This window comes from Pseudophryne corroboree, chromosome 11 (genome assembly GCF_028390025.1).
Source record: "Pseudophryne corroboree isolate aPseCor3 chromosome 11, aPseCor3.hap2, whole genome shotgun sequence".
Classification (NCBI taxonomy): domain Eukaryota; kingdom Metazoa; phylum Chordata; class Amphibia; order Anura; family Myobatrachidae; genus Pseudophryne; species Pseudophryne corroboree.
Genome location: NC_086454.1, coordinates 167,035,639 through 167,053,105, shown reverse-complemented (window position 1 = coordinate 167,053,105; position 17,467 = coordinate 167,035,639). Strand labels below are relative to the sequence as shown.

The following is a 17,467-nucleotide window of genomic DNA, read 5'->3' as shown; positions in this document are numbered from 1 at the left end:
AAACATCATAGACACATATATCACAAAATCTCTTCAAATACATATCAGAAGCCAGTGGGAGTGTCATCCTTTGGCTGATGAAGATTTTTCTCTACGTGGCTCAGTGACTTTTGTCTCAAATCAAGCAATATGGCATAACTAAGATATGCAAGGGCAAATTAATCAGTTATTATATTGCTGCTCAAACATAGAGGGCACTAGGTGTTACTAGAAGAAGAAGAAGATATGTGCTCCCCTCTCATTAGTGCACACTGAAGTAAAAAAAATGGAGAATTTCTAAAGACCAGAGCACAAGTAATGGATTCTTATTGCATCTTTTCTTATTTCCAAATATTTGACATACTTCTGATTTGATAAGTTTAAAAATGAGTTTAAACAAAGGACACCACTGAAGATGATGGAATTTATATGAATTTTAAATGAAGATTTGCAATACTCATACATTGAATGAAAATGGAGCTTTGAACAAAAGGAAAATAAACAATGTTAGCTCCCACGAGATATGAACTCAGATTACTAGATTCAAAGTCCAGGGTGCTAACAATTACACCATGGAACCCTCACCTGAGCAATGGCATCTACTGAAGTGCGCTCATCTTTTAAATGCAAAAAAAAGAAATTCAATACTTTATATATATTATTTCAAGTTTCTAATAAGCTCAGGGATGCAATAGGTATTATGTAGAATATTTGTCCAAACCCAATGATAATATATAAAAAGTAACCTATTTTTTAAAGGAGAAGATAGATACTAGAAACCTAAATGCCTAGGACCAATTTCAGTTGGAGCATCACCCCTTATGTTATCCTAGCATTGAATTGACAGTTTTTCTGTATTTCCATATTTGCATATCAGCCACTTACAATTGTTTCAAGCTTTATAACAGAGTACTGCCTTTTTTATAGACCAAGGATGAAAGTCTCTTGTGAGTTAAGTCTGATAATGACATCACAATTTGTAAATTAAGCTATAGTATGATTACAGAGTGTAGACTGAATAAAAAGTGCTTTCCTATGGATTGAAGTTTGTATTTTCTTAAGCTTTGCATTCCAAAATGGGCTAGCATTCTTTATTTCCAATAGGCACATTAAGCTACTTCCCCAATATTTATTTTTTTGTGTTAAAAGTTATTCATACACAACTTGGTAAAACATACTAAATTTAATACATAATGGATTACATCCTGGATTATCTTTTTCAACAATCTGTAAATTTACAATTAAAAATTGTGTATTAGATTTTTTAGATTGATTTTGCTTAGATTTGCATATACTCCTTGTCTAAATTGTCTATTTTTATACTATTAGTAGATGCCTTAATCTTTGTTATTATCCTATCTAATATTATTTTTTATTTTGTAATGTGGAAAGAAACTGGAGCATTTTTATGATACCCATGCTTCAAGTGACTCTATGGCTTAAGCTTTTTTTTTGAAAAATGAAATGCTATAAAAACAAAATATGATCTGTGCTTTGAGGTACATTTGCCAGTTTTGTGTTTGCTTGCAGTGATATCTGTGGCCGGTTAGCTCAGTTGGTTAGAGCGATTTTTCTCTACATGGCTCAGTGACTTTTGTCTCAAATCAAGCAATATGGCATAAGTAAGATATGCAAGGGCAAATTAAACAGTTATATTGCTGCTCAAACATAGAGGGCACTAGGTGTTACTAGAAGAAGAAGAAGATATGTGCTCCCCTCTCATTAGTGCACACTGAAGTAAAAAAAATGGAGAATTTCTAAAGAGCAGAGCACAAGTAATGGATCTCTGCATTCTTATTGCATCTTTTCTTATTTCCAAATATTTGACATACTTCTGATTTGATAAGTTTAAAAATGAGTTTAAACAAAGGACACCACTGAAGATGATGGAATTTATATGAATTTTAAATGAAGATTTGCAATACTCATACATTGAATGAAAATGGAGCTTTGAACAAAAGGAAAATAAACAATGTTAGCTCCCACGAGATATGAACTCAGATTACTAGATTCAAAGTCCAGGTTGCTAACAATTACACCATGGAACCCTCACCTGAGCAATGGCATCTACTGAAGTGCGCTCATCTTTTAAATGCAAAGAAAAGAAATTCAATACTTTATATATATTATTTCAAGTTTCTAATAAGCTCAGGGATGCAATAGGTATTATGTAGAATATTTGTCCAAACCCAATGATAATATATAAAAAGTAACCTATTTTTTAAATGAGAAGATAGATACTAGAAACCTAAATGCCTAGGACCAATTTCAGTTGGAGCATCACCCCTTATGTTATCCTAGCATTGAATTGACAGTTTTTCTGTATTTCCATATTTGCATATCAGCCACTTACAATTGTTTCAAGCTTTATAACAGAGGATTGCCTTTTTTATAGACCAAGGATGAAAGTCTCTTGTGAGTTAAGTCTGATAATGACATCACAGTTTGTAAATTAAGCTATAGTATGATTACAGAGTGTAGACTGAATAAAAAGTGCTTTCCTATGGATTGAAGTTTGTATTTTCTTAAGCTTTGCATTCCAAAATGGGCTAGCATTATTTATTTCCAATGGGTACATTAAGCTTCTTCCCCAATATATATTTTTTGTGTTAAAAGTTATTCATACACAGCTTGGTTAAACATACTAAATTTAATACATAATGGATTACAACCTGGGATTATCTTTTTCAACAATCTGTAAATTTACAATTAAAAATTGTGTATTAGATTTTTTTGATTGATTTTGCTTAGATTTGCATATACTCCTAGTCTAAATTGTCTATTTTTATACTATTACTAGATGCCTTAATCTTTGTAATTATCCTATCTAATATTTATTTTTATTTTGTAATGTGGAAAGAAACTGGAGCATTTTTATGATACCCATGCTTCAAGTGACTCTATGGCTTAAGCTTTTTTTTGAAAAATGAAATGCTATAAAAACAAAATATGATCTGTGCTTTGAGATATATTTGCCAGTTTTGTGTTTGCGTGCAGTAATATCTGTGGCCGGTTAGCGCAGTTGGTTAGAGCGTGGTGCTATTAACGCCAAGGTCACAGGTTCGATCCCCGTATGGGCCATTTGCTTTTCTTGATGGACAAGAATGGAATAAGCTCATCGGTGGAGTGCATGAATACTTGAAAACATCATAGACACATATATCACAAAATCTCTTCAAATACATATCAGAAGCCAGTGGGAGTGTCATCCTTTGGCTGATGAAGATTTTTCTCTACGTGGCTCAGTGACTTTTGTCTCAAATCAAGCAATATGGCATAACTAAGATATGCAAGGGCAAATTAATCAGTTATTATATTGCTGCTCAAACATAGAGGGCACTAGGTGTTACTAGAAGAAGAAGAAGATATGTGCTCCCCTCTCATTAGTGCACACTGAAGTAAAAAAAATTGAGAATTTCTAAAGACCAGAGCACAAGTAATGGATCTCTGCATTCTTATTGCATCTTTTCTTATTTCCAAATATTTGACATACTTCTGATTTGATAAGTTTAAAAATGAGTTTAAACAAAGGACACCACTGAAGATGATGGAATTTATATGAATTTTAAATGAAGATTTGCAATACTCATACATTGAATGAAAATGGAGCTTTGAACAAAAGGAAAATAAACAATGTTAGCTCCCATGAGATATGAACTCAGATTACTAGATTCAAAGTCCAGGGTGCTAACAATTACACCATGGAACCCTCACCTGAGCAATGACATCCACTGAAGTGCGCTCATCTTTTAAATGCAAAGAAAAGAAATTCAATACTTTATATATATTATTTCAAGTTTCTAATAAGCTCAGGGATGCAATAGGTATTATGTAGAATATTTGTCCAAAACCAATGATAATATATAAAAAGTAACCTATTTTTTAAAGGAGAAGATAGATACTGGAAACCTAAATGCCTAGGACCAATTTCAGTTGGAGCATCACCCCTTATGTTATCCTAGCATTGAATTGACAGTTTTTCTGTATTTCCATATTTGCATATCAGCCACTTACAATTGTTTCAAGCTTTATAACAGAGGATTGCCTTTTTTATAGACCAAGGATGAAAGTCTCTTGTGAGTTAAGTCTGATAATGACATCACAATTTGTAAATTAAGCTATAGTATGATTACAGAGTGTAGACTGAATAAAAAGTGCTTTCCTATGGATTGAAGTTTGTATTTTCTTAAGCTTTGCATTCCAAAATGGACTAGCATTCTTTATTTCCAATAGGCACATTAAGCTACTTCCCCAATATTTATTTTTTTGTGTTAAAAGTTATTCATACACAACTTGGTAAAACATACTAAATTTAATACATAATGGATTACATCCTGGATTATCTTTTTCAACAATCTGTAAATTTACAATTAAAAATTGTGTATTAGATTTTTTAGATTGATTTTGCTTAGATTTGCATATACTCCTTGTCTAAATTGTCTATTTTTATACTATTAGTAGATGCCTTAATCTTTGTTATTATCCTACCTAATATTATTTTTTATTTTGTAATGTGGAAAGAAACTGGAGCATTTTTATGATACCCATGCTTCAAGTGACTCTATGGCTTAAGCTTTTTTTTGAAAAATGAAATGCTATAAAAACAAAATATGATCTGTGCTTTGAGGTACATTTGCCAGTTTTGTGTTTGCTTGCAGTGATATCTGTGGCCGGTTAGCTCAGTTGGTTAGAGCGATTTTTCTCTACATGGCTCAGTGACTTTTGTCTCAAATCAAGCAATATGGCATAAGTAAGATATGCAAGGGCAAATTAAACAGTTATATTGCTGCTCAAACATAGAGGGCACTAGGTGTTACTAGAAGAAGAAGAAGATATGTGCTCCCCTCTCATTAGTGCACACTGAAGTAAAAGAAAATGGAGAATTTCTAAAGAGCAGAGCACAAGTAATGGATCTCTGCATTCTTATTGCATCTTTTCTTATTTCCAAATATTTGACATACTTCTGATTTGATAAGTTTAAAAATGAGTTTAAACAAAGGACACCACTGAAGATGATGGAATTTATATGAATTTTAAATGAAGATTTGCAATACTCATACATTGAATGAAAATGGAGCTTTGAACAAAAGGAAAATAAACAATGTTAGCTCCCACGAGATATGAACTCAGATTACTAGATTCAAAGTCCAGGTTGCTAACAATTACACCATGGAACCCTCACCTGAGCAATGGCATCTACTGAAGTGCGCTCATCTTTTAAATGCAAAGAAAAGAAATTCAATACTTTATATATATTATTTCAAGTTTCTAATAAGCTCAGGGATGCAATAGGTATTATGTAGAATATTTGTCCAAACCCAATGATAATATATAAAAAGTAACCTATTTTTTAAAGGAGAAGATAGATACTAGAAACCTAAATGCCTAGGACCAATTTCAGTTGGAGCATCACCCCTTATGTTATCCTAGCATTGAATTGACAGTTTTTCTGTATTTCCATATTTGCATATCAGCCACTTACAATTGTTTCAAGCTTTATAACAGAGGATTGCCTTTTTTATAGACCAAGGATGAAAGTCTCTTGTGAGTTAAGTCTGATAATGACATCACAATTTGTAAATTAAGCTATAGTATGATTACAGAGTGTAGACTGAATAAAAAGTGCTTTCCTATGGATTGAAGTTTGTATTTTCTTAAGCTTTGCATTCCAAAATGGGCTAGCATTATTTATTTCCAATGGGCACATTAAGCTTCTTCCCCAATATATATTTTTTTGTGTTAAAAGTTATTCATACACAACTTGGTAAAACATACTAAATTTAATACATAATGGATTACATCCTGGGATTATCTTTTTCAACAATCTGTAAATTTACAATTAAAAATTGTGTATTAGATTTTTTAGATTGATTTTGCTTAGATTTGCATATACTCCTAGTCTAAATTGTCTATTTTTATACTATTACTAGATGCCTTAATCTTTGTAATTATCCTATCTAATATTTATTTTTATTTTGTAATGTGGAAAGAAACTGGAGCATTTTTATGATACCCATGCTTCAAGTGACTCTATGGCTTAAGCTTTTTTTTGAAAAATGAAATGCTATAAAAACAAAATATGATCTGTGCTTTGAGATATATTTGCCAGTTTTGTGTTTGCTTGCAGTAATATCTGTGGCCGGTTAGCGCAGTTGGTTAGAGTGTGGTGCTAATAACGCCAAGGTCACGGGTTCGATCCCCGTATGGGCCATTTGCCTTTCTTGATGGACAAGAATGGAATAAGCTCATCTGTGGAGTGCATGAATACTTGAAAACATCATAGACACATATATCACAAAATCTCTTCAAATACATATCAGAAGCCAGTGGGCGTGTCATCCTTTGGCTGATGAAGATTTTTCTCTACGTGGCTCAGTGACTTTTGTCTCAAATCAAGCAATATGGCATAACTAAGATATGCAAGGGCAAATTAATCAGTTATTATATTGCTGCTCAAACATAGAGGGCACTAGGTGTTACTAGAAGAAGAAGAAGAAGATATGTGCTCCCCTCTCATTAGTGCACACTGAAGTAAAAAAAATGGAGAATTTCTAAAGACCAGAGCACAAGTAATGGATCTCTGCATTCTTATTGCATCTTTTCTTATTTCCAAATATTTGACATACTTCTGATTTGATAAGTTTAAAAATGAGTTTAAACAAAGGACACCACTGAAGATGATGGAATTTGTATGAATTTTAAATGAAGATTTGCAATACTCATACATTGAATGAAAATTGAGCTTTGAACAAAAGGAAAATAAACAATGTTAGCTCCCATGAGATATGAACTCAGATTACTAGATTCAAAGTCCAGGGTGCTAACAATTACACCATGGAACCCTCACCTGAGCAATGACATCCACTGAAGTGCGCTCATCTTTTAAATGCAAAGAAAAGAAATTCAATACTTTATATATATTATTTCAAGTTTCTAATAAGCTCAGGGATGCAATAGGTATTATGTAGAATATTTGACCAAACCCAATGATAATATATAAAAAGTAACCTATTTTTTAAAGGAGAATATAGATACTAGAAACCTAAATGCCTAGGACCAATTTCAGTTGGAGCATCACCCCTTATATTATCCTAGCATTGAATTGACAGTTTTTCTGTATTTCCATATTTGCATATCAGCCACTTACAATTGTTTCAAGCTTTATAACAGAGGACTGCCTTTTTTATAGACCAAGGATGAAAGTCTCTTGTGAGTTAAGTCTGATAATGACATCACAATTTGTAAATTAAGCTATAGTATGATTACAGAGTGTAGACTGAATAAAAAGTGCTTTCCTATGGATTGAAGTTTGTATTTTCTTAAGCTTTGCATTCCAAAATGGGCTAGCATTCTTTATTTCCAATGGGCACATTAAGCTTCTTCCCCAATATATATTTTTTTGTGTTAAAAGTTATTCATACACAACTTGGTAAAACATACTAAATTTAATACATAATGGATTACATCCTGGGATTATCTTTTTCAACAATCTGTAAATTTACAATTAAAAATTGTGTATTAGATTTTTTTGATTGATTTTGCTTAGATTTGCATATACTCCTTGTCTAAATTGTCTATTTTTATACTATTACTAGATGCCTTAATCTTTGTTATTATCCTATCTAATATTTATTTTTATTTTGTAATGTGGAAAGAAACTGGAGCATTTTTATGATACCCATGCTTCAAGTGACTCTATGGCTTAAGCTTTTTTTTTGAAAAATGAAATGCTATAAAAACAAAATATGATCTGTGCTTTGAGGTACATTTGCCAGTTTTGTGTTTGCTTGCAGTGATATCTGTGGCCGGTTAGCTCAGTTGGTTAGAGCGATTTTTCTCTACATGGCTCAGTGACTTTTGTCTCAAATCAAGCAATATGGCATAAGTAAGATATGCAAGGGCAAATTAAACAGTTATATTGCTGCTCAAACATAGAGGGCACTAGGTGTTACTAGAAGAAGAAGAAGATATGTGCTCCCCTCTCATTAGTGCACACTGAAGTAAAAAAAATGGAGAATTTCTAAAGAGCAGAGCACAAGTAATGGATCTCTGCATTCTTATTGCATCTTTTCTTATTTCCAAATATTTGACATACTTCTGATTTGATAAGTTTAAAAATGAGTTTAAACAAAGGACACCACTGAAGATGATGGAATTTATATGAATTTTAAATGAAGATTTGCAATACTCATACATTGAATGAAAATGGAGCTTTGAACAAAAGGAAAATAAACAATGTTAGCTCCCACGAGATATGAACTCAGATTACTAGATTCAAAGTCCAGGTTGCTAACAATTACACCATGGAACCCTCACCTGAGCAATGGCATCTACTGAAGTGCGCTCATCTTTTAAATGCAAAGAAAAGAAATTCAATACTTTATATATATTATTTCAAGTTTCTAATAAGCTCAGGGATGCAATAGGTATTATGTAGAATATTTGTCCAAACCCAATGATAATATATAAAAAGTAACCTATTTTTTAAATGAGAAGATAGATACTAGAAACCTAAATGCCTAGGACCAATTTCAGTTGGAGCATCACCCCTTATGTTATCCTAGCATTGAATTGACAGTTTTTCTGTATTTCCATATTTGCATATCAGCCACTTACAATTGTTTCAAGCTTTATAACAGAGGATTGCCTTTTTTATAGACCAAGGATGAAAGTCTCTTGTGAGTTAAGTCTGATAATGACATCACAGTTTGTAAATTAAGCTATAGTATGATTACAGAGTGTAGACTGAATAAAAAGTGCTTTCCTATGGATTGAAGTTTGTATTTTCTTAAGCTTTGCATTCCAAAATGGGCTAGCATTATTTATTTCCAATGGGTACATTAAGCTTCTTCCCCAATATATATTTTTTGTGTTAAAAGTTATTCATACACAGCTTGGTTAAACATACTAAATTTAATACATAATGGATTACAACCTGGGATTATCTTTTTCAACAATCTGTAAATTTACAATTAAAAATTGTGTATTAGATTTTTTTGATTGATTTTGCTTAGATTTGCATATACTCCTAGTCTAAATTGTCTATTTTTATACTATTACTAGATGCCTTAATCTTTGTAATTATCCTATCTAATATTTATTTTTATTTTGTAATGTGGAAAGAAACTGGAGCATTTTTATGATACCCATGCTTCAAGTGACTCTATGGCTTAAGCTTTTTTTTGAAAAATGAAATGCTATAAAAACAAAATATGATCTGTGCTTTGAGATATATTTGCCAGTTTTGTGTTTGCGTGCAGTAATATCTGTGGCCGGTTAGCGCAGTTGGTTAGAGCGTGGTGCTATTAACGCCAAGGTCACAGGTTCGATCCCCGTATGGGCCATTTGCTTTTCTTGATGGACAAGAATGGAATAAGCTCATCGGTGGAGTGCATGAATACTTGAAAACATCATAGACACATATATCACAAAATCTCTTCAAATACATATCAGAAGCCAGTGGGAGTGTCATCCTTTGGCTGATGAAGATTTTTCTCTACGTGGCTCAGTGACTTTTGTCTCAAATCAAGCAATATGGCATAACTAAGATATGCAAGGGCAAATTAATCAGTTATTATATTGCTGCTCAAACATAGAGGGCACTAGGTGTTACTAGAAGAAGAAGAAGATATGTGCTCCCCTCTCATTAGTGCACACTGAAGTAAAAAAAATTGAGAATTTCTAAAGACCAGAGCACAAGTAATGGATCTCTGCATTCTTATTGCATCTTTTCTTATTTCCAAATATTTGACATACTTCTGATTTGATAAGTTTAAAAATGAGTTTAAACAAAGGACACCACTGAAGATGATGGAATTTATATGAATTTTAAATGAAGATTTGCAATACTCATACATTGAATGAAAATGGAGCTTTGAACAAAAGGAAAATAAACAATGTTAGCTCCCATGAGATATGAACTCAGATTACTAGATTCAAAGTCCAGGGTGCTAACAATTACACCATGGAACCCTCACCTGAGCAATGACATCCACTGAAGTGCGCTCATCTTTTAAATGCAAAGAAAAGAAATTCAATACTTTATATATATTATTTCAAGTTTCTAATAAGCTCAGGGATGCAATAGGTATTATGTAGAATATTTGTCCAAAACCAATGATAATATATAAAAAGTAACCTATTTTTTAAAGGAGAAGATAGATACTGGAAACCTAAATGCCTAGGACCAATTTCAGTTGGAGCATCACCCCTTATGTTATCCTAGCATTGAATTGACAGTTTTTCTGTATTTCCATATTTGCATATCAGCCACTTACAATTGTTTCAAGCTTTATAACAGAGGATTGCCTTTTTTATAGACCAAGGATGAAAGTCTCTTGTGAGTTAAGTCTGATAATGACATCACAATTTGTAAATTAAGCTATAGTATGATTACAGAGTGTAGACTGAATAAAAAGTGCTTTCCTATGGATTGAAGTTTGTATTTTCTTAAGCTTTGCATTCCAAAATGGACTAGCATTCTTTATTTCCAATAGGCACATTAAGCTACTTCCCCAATATTTATTTTTTTGTGTTAAAAGTTATTCATACACAACTTGGTAAAACATACTAAATTTAATACATAATGGATTACATCCTGGATTATCTTTTTCAACAATCTGTAAATTTACAATTAAAAATTGTGTATTAGATTTTTTAGATTGATTTTGCTTAGATTTGCATATACTCCTTGTCTAAATTGTCTATTTTTATACTATTAGTAGATGCCTTAATCTTTGTTATTATCCTACCTAATATTATTTTTTATTTTGTAATGTGGAAAGAAACTGGAGCATTTTTATGATACCCATGCTTCAAGTGACTCTATGGCTTAAGCTTTTTTTTGAAAAATGAAATGCTATAAAAACAAAATATGATCTGTGCTTTGAGGTACATTTGCCAGTTTTGTGTTTGCTTGCAGTGATATCTGTGGCCGGTTAGCTCAGTTGGTTAGAGCGATTTTTCTCTACATGGCTCAGTGACTTTTGTCTCAAATCAAGCAATATGGCATAAGTAAGATATGCAAGGGCAAATTAAACAGTTATATTGCTGCTCAAACATAGAGGGCACTAGGTGTTACTAGAAGAAGAAGAAGATATGTGCTCCCCTCTCATTAGTGCACACTGAAGTAAAAGAAAATGGAGAATTTCTAAAGAGCAGAGCACAAGTAATGGATCTCTGCATTCTTATTGCATCTTTTCTTATTTCCAAATATTTGACATACTTCTGATTTGATAAGTTTAAAAATGAGTTTAAACAAAGGACACCACTGAAGATGATGGAATTTATATGAATTTTAAATGAAGATTTGCAATACTCATACATTGAATGAAAATGGAGCTTTGAACAAAAGGAAAATAAACAATGTTAGCTCCCACGAGATATGAACTCAGATTACTAGATTCAAAGTCCAGGTTGCTAACAATTACACCATGGAACCCTCACCTGAGCAATGGCATCTACTGAAGTGCGCTCATCTTTTAAATGCAAAGAAAAGAAATTCAATACTTTATATATATTATTTCAAGTTTCTAATAAGCTCAGGGATGCAATAGGTATTATGTAGAATATTTGTCCAAACCCAATGATAATATATAAAAAGTAACCTATTTTTTAAAGGAGAAGATAGATACTAGAAACCTAAATGCCTAGGACCAATTTCAGTTGGAGCATCACCCCTTATGTTATCCTAGCATTGAATTGACAGTTTTTCTGTATTTCCATATTTGCATATCAGCCACTTACAATTGTTTCAAGCTTTATAACAGAGGATTGCCTTTTTTATAGACCAAGGATGAAAGTCTCTTGTGAGTTAAGTCTGATAATGACATCACAATTTGTAAATTAAGCTATAGTATGATTACAGAGTGTAGACTGAATAAAAAGTGCTTTCCTATGGATTGAAGTTTGTATTTTCTTAAGCTTTGCATTCCAAAATGGGCTAGCATTATTTATTTCCAATGGGCACATTAAGCTTCTTCCCCAATATATATTTTTTTGTGTTAAAAGTTATTCATACACAACTTGGTAAAACATACTAAATTTAATACATAATGGATTACATCCTGGGATTATCTTTTTCAACAATCTGTAAATTTACAATTAAAAATTGTGTATTAGATTTTTTAGATTGATTTTGCTTAGATTTGCATATACTCCTAGTCTAAATTGTCTATTTTTATACTATTACTAGATGCCTTAATCTTTGTAATTATCCTATCTAATATTTATTTTTATTTTGTAATGTGGAAAGAAACTGGAGCATTTTTATGATACCCATGCTTCAAGTGACTCTATGGCTTAAGCTTTTTTTTGAAAAATGAAATGCTATAAAAACAAAATATGATCTGTGCTTTGAGATATATTTGCCAGTTTTGTGTTTGCTTGCAGTAATATCTGTGGCCGGTTAGCGCAGTTGGTTAGAGTGTGGTGCTAATAACGCCAAGGTCACGGGTTCGATCCCCGTATGGGCCATTTGCCTTTCTTGATGGACAAGAATGGAATAAGCTCATCTGTGGAGTGCATGAATACTTGAAAACATCATAGACACATATATCACAAAATCTCTTCAAATACATATCAGAAGCCAGTGGGCGTGTCATCCTTTGGCTGATGAAGATTTTTCTCTACGTGGCTCAGTGACTTTTGTCTCAAATCAAGCAATATGGCATAACTAAGATATGCAAGGGCAAATTAATCAGTTATTATATTGCTGCTCAAACATAGAGGGCACTAGGTGTTACTAGAAGAAGAAGAAGAAGATATGTGCTCCCCTCTCATTAGTGCACACTGAAGTAAAAAAAATGGAGAATTTCTAAAGACCAGAGCACAAGTAATGGATCTCTGCATTCTTATTGCATCTTTTCTTATTTCCAAATATTTGACATACTTCTGATTTGATAAGTTTAAAAATGAGTTTAAACAAAGGACACCACTGAAGATGATGGAATTTGTATGAATTTTAAATGAAGATTTGCAATACTCATACATTGAATGAAAATTGAGCTTTGAACAAAAGGAAAATAAACAATGTTAGCTCCCATGAGATATGAACTCAGATTACTAGATTCAAAGTCCAGGGTGCTAACAATTACACCATGGAACCCTCACCTGAGCAATGACATCCACTGAAGTGCGCTCATCTTTTAAATGCAAAGAAAAGAAATTCAATACTTTATATATATTATTTCAAGTTTCTAATAAGCTCAGGGATGCAATAGGTATTATGTAGAATATTTGACCAAACCCAATGATAATATATAAAAAGTAACCTATTTTTTAAAGGAGAATATAGATACTAGAAACCTAAATGCCTAGGACCAATTTCAGTTGGAGCATCACCCCTTATATTATCCTAGCATTGAATTGACAGTTTTTCTGTATTTCCATATTTGCATATCAGCCACTTACAATTGTTTCAAGCTTTATAACAGAGGACTGCCTTTTTTATAGACCAAGGATGAAAGTCTCTTGTGAGTTAAGTCTGATAATGACATCACAATTTGTAAATTAAGCTATAGTATGATTACAGAGTGTAGACTGAATAAAAAGTGCTTTCCTATGGATTGAAGTTTGTATTTTCTTAAGCTTTGCATTCCAAAATGGGCTAGCATTCTTTATTTCCAATGGGCACATTAAGCTTCTTCCCCAATATATATTTTTTTGTGTTAAAAGTTATTCATACACAACTTGGTAAAACATACTAAATTTAATACATAATGGATTACATCCTGGGATTATCTTTTTCAACAATCTGTAAATTTACAATTAAAAATTGTGTATTAGATTTTTTTGATTGATTTTGCTTAGATTTGCATATACTCCTTGTCTAAATTGTCTATTTTTATACTATTACTAGATGCCTTAATCTTTGTTATTATCCTATCTAATATTTATTTTTATTTTGTAATGTGGAAAGAAACTGGAGCATTTTTATGATACCCATGCTTCAAGTGACTCTATGGCTTAAGCTTTTTTTTGAAAAATGAAATGCTATAAAAACAAAATATGATCTGTGCTTTGAGATATATTTGCCAGTTTTGTGTTTGCTTGCAGTAATATCTGTGGCTGGTTAGCTCAGTTGGTTAGAGCGTGGTGCTAATAACGCCAAGGTCATGGGTTTGATCCCCGTATGGGCCATTTGCTTTTCTTGATGGACAAGAATGGAATAAGCTCATCGGTGGAGTGCATGAATACTTGAAAACATCATAGACACATATATCACAAAATCTCTTCAAATACATATCAGAAGCCAGTGGGAGTGTCATCCTTTGGCTGATGAAGATTTTTCTCTACATGGCTCAGTGACTTTTGTCTCAAATCAAGCAATATGGCATAACTAAGATATGCAAGGGCAAATTAATCAGTTATTATATTGCTGCTCAAACATAGAGGGCACTAGGTGTTACTAGAAGAAGAAGAAGATATGTGCTCCCCTCTCATTAGTGCACACTGAAGTAAAAAAAAAATGGAGAATTTCCAAAGACCAGAGCACAAGTAATGGATCTCTGCATTCTTATTGCATCTTTTCTTATTTCCAAATATTTGACATACTTCTGATTTGATAAGTTTAAAAATGAGTTTAAACAAAGGACACCACTGAAGATGATGGAATTTATATGAATTTTAAATGAAGATTTGCAATACTCATACATTGAATGAAAATGGAGCTTTGAACAAAAGGAAAATAAACAATGTTAGCTCCCACGAGATATGAACTCAGATTACTAGATTCAAAGTCCAGGGTGCTAACAATTACACCATGGAACCCTCACCTGAGCAATGGCATCTACTGAAGTGCGCTCATCTTTTAAATGCAAAGAAAAGAAATTCAATACTTTATATATATTATTTCAAGTTTCTAATAAGCTCAGGGATGCAATAGGTATTATGTAGAATATTTGTCCAAACCCAATGATAATATATAAAAAGTAACCTATTTTTTTAAAGGAGAAGATAGATACTAGAAACCTAAATGCCTAGGACCAATTTCAGTTGGAGCATCACCCCTTATGTTATCCTCGCATTGAATTGACAGTTTTTCTGTATTTCCATATTTGTATATCAGCCACTTACAATTGTTTCAAGCTTTATAACAGAGGACTGCCTTTTTTATAGACCAAGGATGAAAGTCTCTTGTGAGTTAAGTCTGATAATGACATCATAATTTGTAAATTAAGCTATAGTATGATTACAGAGTGTAGACTGAATAAAAAGTGCTTTCCTATGGATTGAAATTTGTATTTTCTTAAGCTCTGCATTCCAAAATGGGCTAGCATTATTTATTTCCAATAGGCACATTAAGCTTCTTCCCCAATATATATTTTTTTGTGTTAAAAGTTATTCATACACAACTTGGTAAAACATACTAAATTTAATACATAATGGATTACATCCTGGGATTATCTTTTTCAACAATCTGTAAATTTACAATTAAAAATTGTGTATTAGATTTTTTAGATTGATTTTGCTTAGAATTGCATATACTCCTAGTCTAAATTGTCTATTTTTATACTATTACTAGATGCCTTAATCTTTGTAATTATCCTATCTAATATTTATTTTTATTTTGTAATGTGGAAAGAAACTGGAGCATTTTTATGATACCCATGCTTCAAGTGACTCTATGGCTTAAGCTTTTTTTTGAAAAATGAAATGCTATAAAAACAAAATATGATCTGTGCTTTGAGGTACATTTGCCAGTTTTGTGTTTGCTTGCAGTAATATCTGTGGCCGGTTAGCTCAGTTGGTTAGAGCGTGGTGCTAATAACGCCAAGGTCACGGGTTCGATCCCCATATGGGCCATTTGCTTTTCTTGATGGACAAGAATGGAATAAGCTCATCGGTGGAGTGCATGAATACTTGAAAATATCATAGACACATATATCACAAAATCTCTTCAAATACATATCAGAAGCCAGTGGGAGTGTCATCCTTTGGCTGATGAAGATTTTTCTCTACATGGCTCAGTGACTTTTGTCTCAAATCAAGCAATATGGCATAACTAAGATATGCAAGGGCAAATTAATCAGTTATTATATTGCTGCTCAAACATAGAGGGCACTAGGTGTTACTAGAAGAAGAAGAAGATATGTGCTCCCCTCTCATTAGTGCACACTGAAGTAAAAAAAATGGAGAATTTCTAAAGACCAGAGCACAAGTAATGGATCTCTGCATTCTTATTGCATCTTTTCTTATTTCCAAATATTTGACATACTTCTGATTTGATAAGTTCAAAAATTAGTTTAAACAAAGGACACCACTGAAGATGATGGAATTTATATGAATTTTAAATGAAGATTTGCAATACTCATACATTGAATGAAAATGGAGCTTTGAACAAAAGGAAAATAAACAATGTTAGCTCCCACGAGATATGAACTCAGATTACTAGATTCAAAGTCCAGGGTGCTAACAATTACACCATGGAACCCTCACCTGAGCAATGGCATCTACTGAAGTGCGCTCATCTTTTAAATGCAAAGAAAAGAAATCCAATACTTTATATATATTATTTCAAGTTTCTAATAAGCTCAGGGATGCAATAGGTATTATGTAGAATATTTGTCCAAACCCAATGATAATATATAAAAAGTAACCTATTTTTTAAAGGAGAAGATAGATACTAGAAACCTAAATGCCTAGGACCAATTTCAGTTGGAGCATCACCCCTTATGTTATCCTAGCATTGAATTGACAGTTTTTCTGTATTTCCATATTTGCATATCAGCCACTTACAATTGTTTCAAGCTTTATAACAAAGGACTGCCTTTTTATAGACCAAGGATGACAGTCTCTTGTGAGTTAAGTCTGATAATGACATCACAATTTGTAAATTAAGCTATAGTATGATTACAGAGTGTAGACTGAATAAAAAGTGCTTTCCTATGGATTGAAGTTTGTATTTTCTTAAGCTTTGCATTCCAAAATGGGCTAGCATTCTTTATTTCCAATGGGCACATTAAGCTTCTAGCCCCAATATATATTTTTTTGTGTTAAAAGTTATTCATACACAACTTGGTAAAACATACTAAATTTAATACATAATGAATTACATCCTGGGATTATCTTTTTCAACAATCTGTAAATTTACAATTAAAAATTGTGTATTAGATTTTTTAGATTGATTTTGCTTAGATTTGCATATACTCCTAGTCTAAATTGTCTATTTTTATACTATTACTAGATGCCTTAATCTTTGTTATTATCCTATCTAATATTTATTTTTATTTTGTAATGTGGAAAGAAACTGGAGCATTTTTATGATACCCATGCTTCAAGTGACTCTATGGCTTAAGCTTTTTTTTGAAAAATGAAATGCTATAAAAACAAAATATGATCTGTGCTTTGAGGTACATTTGCCAGTTTTGTGTATGCTGGCAGCAATATCTGTGGCCTGTTAGCTCGGTTGGTTAGAGTGTGGTGCTAATAACGCCAAGGTCACGGGTTCGATCCCCGTATGGGCTATTTGCTTTTCTTGATGGACAAG

General features: G+C 32.3%; 5 non-coding genes across 5 annotated transcripts; all 5 read left to right on the top strand.

Annotated features, from left to right (window-relative positions):
- Positions 1-6,116: 6,116 nt before the first annotated feature.
- On the top strand, positions 6,117-6,190 carry TRNAI-AAU (transfer RNA isoleucine (anticodon AAU)). Its single transcript has one exon. It is a non-coding gene; the product is annotated as a tRNA-Ile (tRNA).
- A 6,189-nt stretch (positions 6,191-12,379) lies between these two features.
- Positions 12,380-12,453, top strand: TRNAI-AAU (transfer RNA isoleucine (anticodon AAU)). Its single transcript has one exon. It is a non-coding gene; the product is annotated as a tRNA-Ile (tRNA).
- A 1,591-nt stretch (positions 12,454-14,044) lies between these two features.
- On the top strand, positions 14,045-14,118 carry TRNAI-AAU (transfer RNA isoleucine (anticodon AAU)). The gene has a single exon. It is a non-coding gene; the product is annotated as a tRNA-Ile (tRNA).
- A 1,591-nt stretch (positions 14,119-15,709) lies between these two features.
- On the top strand, positions 15,710-15,783 carry TRNAI-AAU (transfer RNA isoleucine (anticodon AAU)). Its single transcript has one exon. It is a non-coding gene; the product is annotated as a tRNA-Ile (tRNA).
- A 1,588-nt stretch (positions 15,784-17,371) lies between these two features.
- On the top strand, positions 17,372-17,445 carry TRNAI-AAU (transfer RNA isoleucine (anticodon AAU)). The gene has a single exon. It is a non-coding gene; the product is annotated as a tRNA-Ile (tRNA).
- The last annotated feature ends 22 nt before the right edge of the window (positions 17,446-17,467 follow it).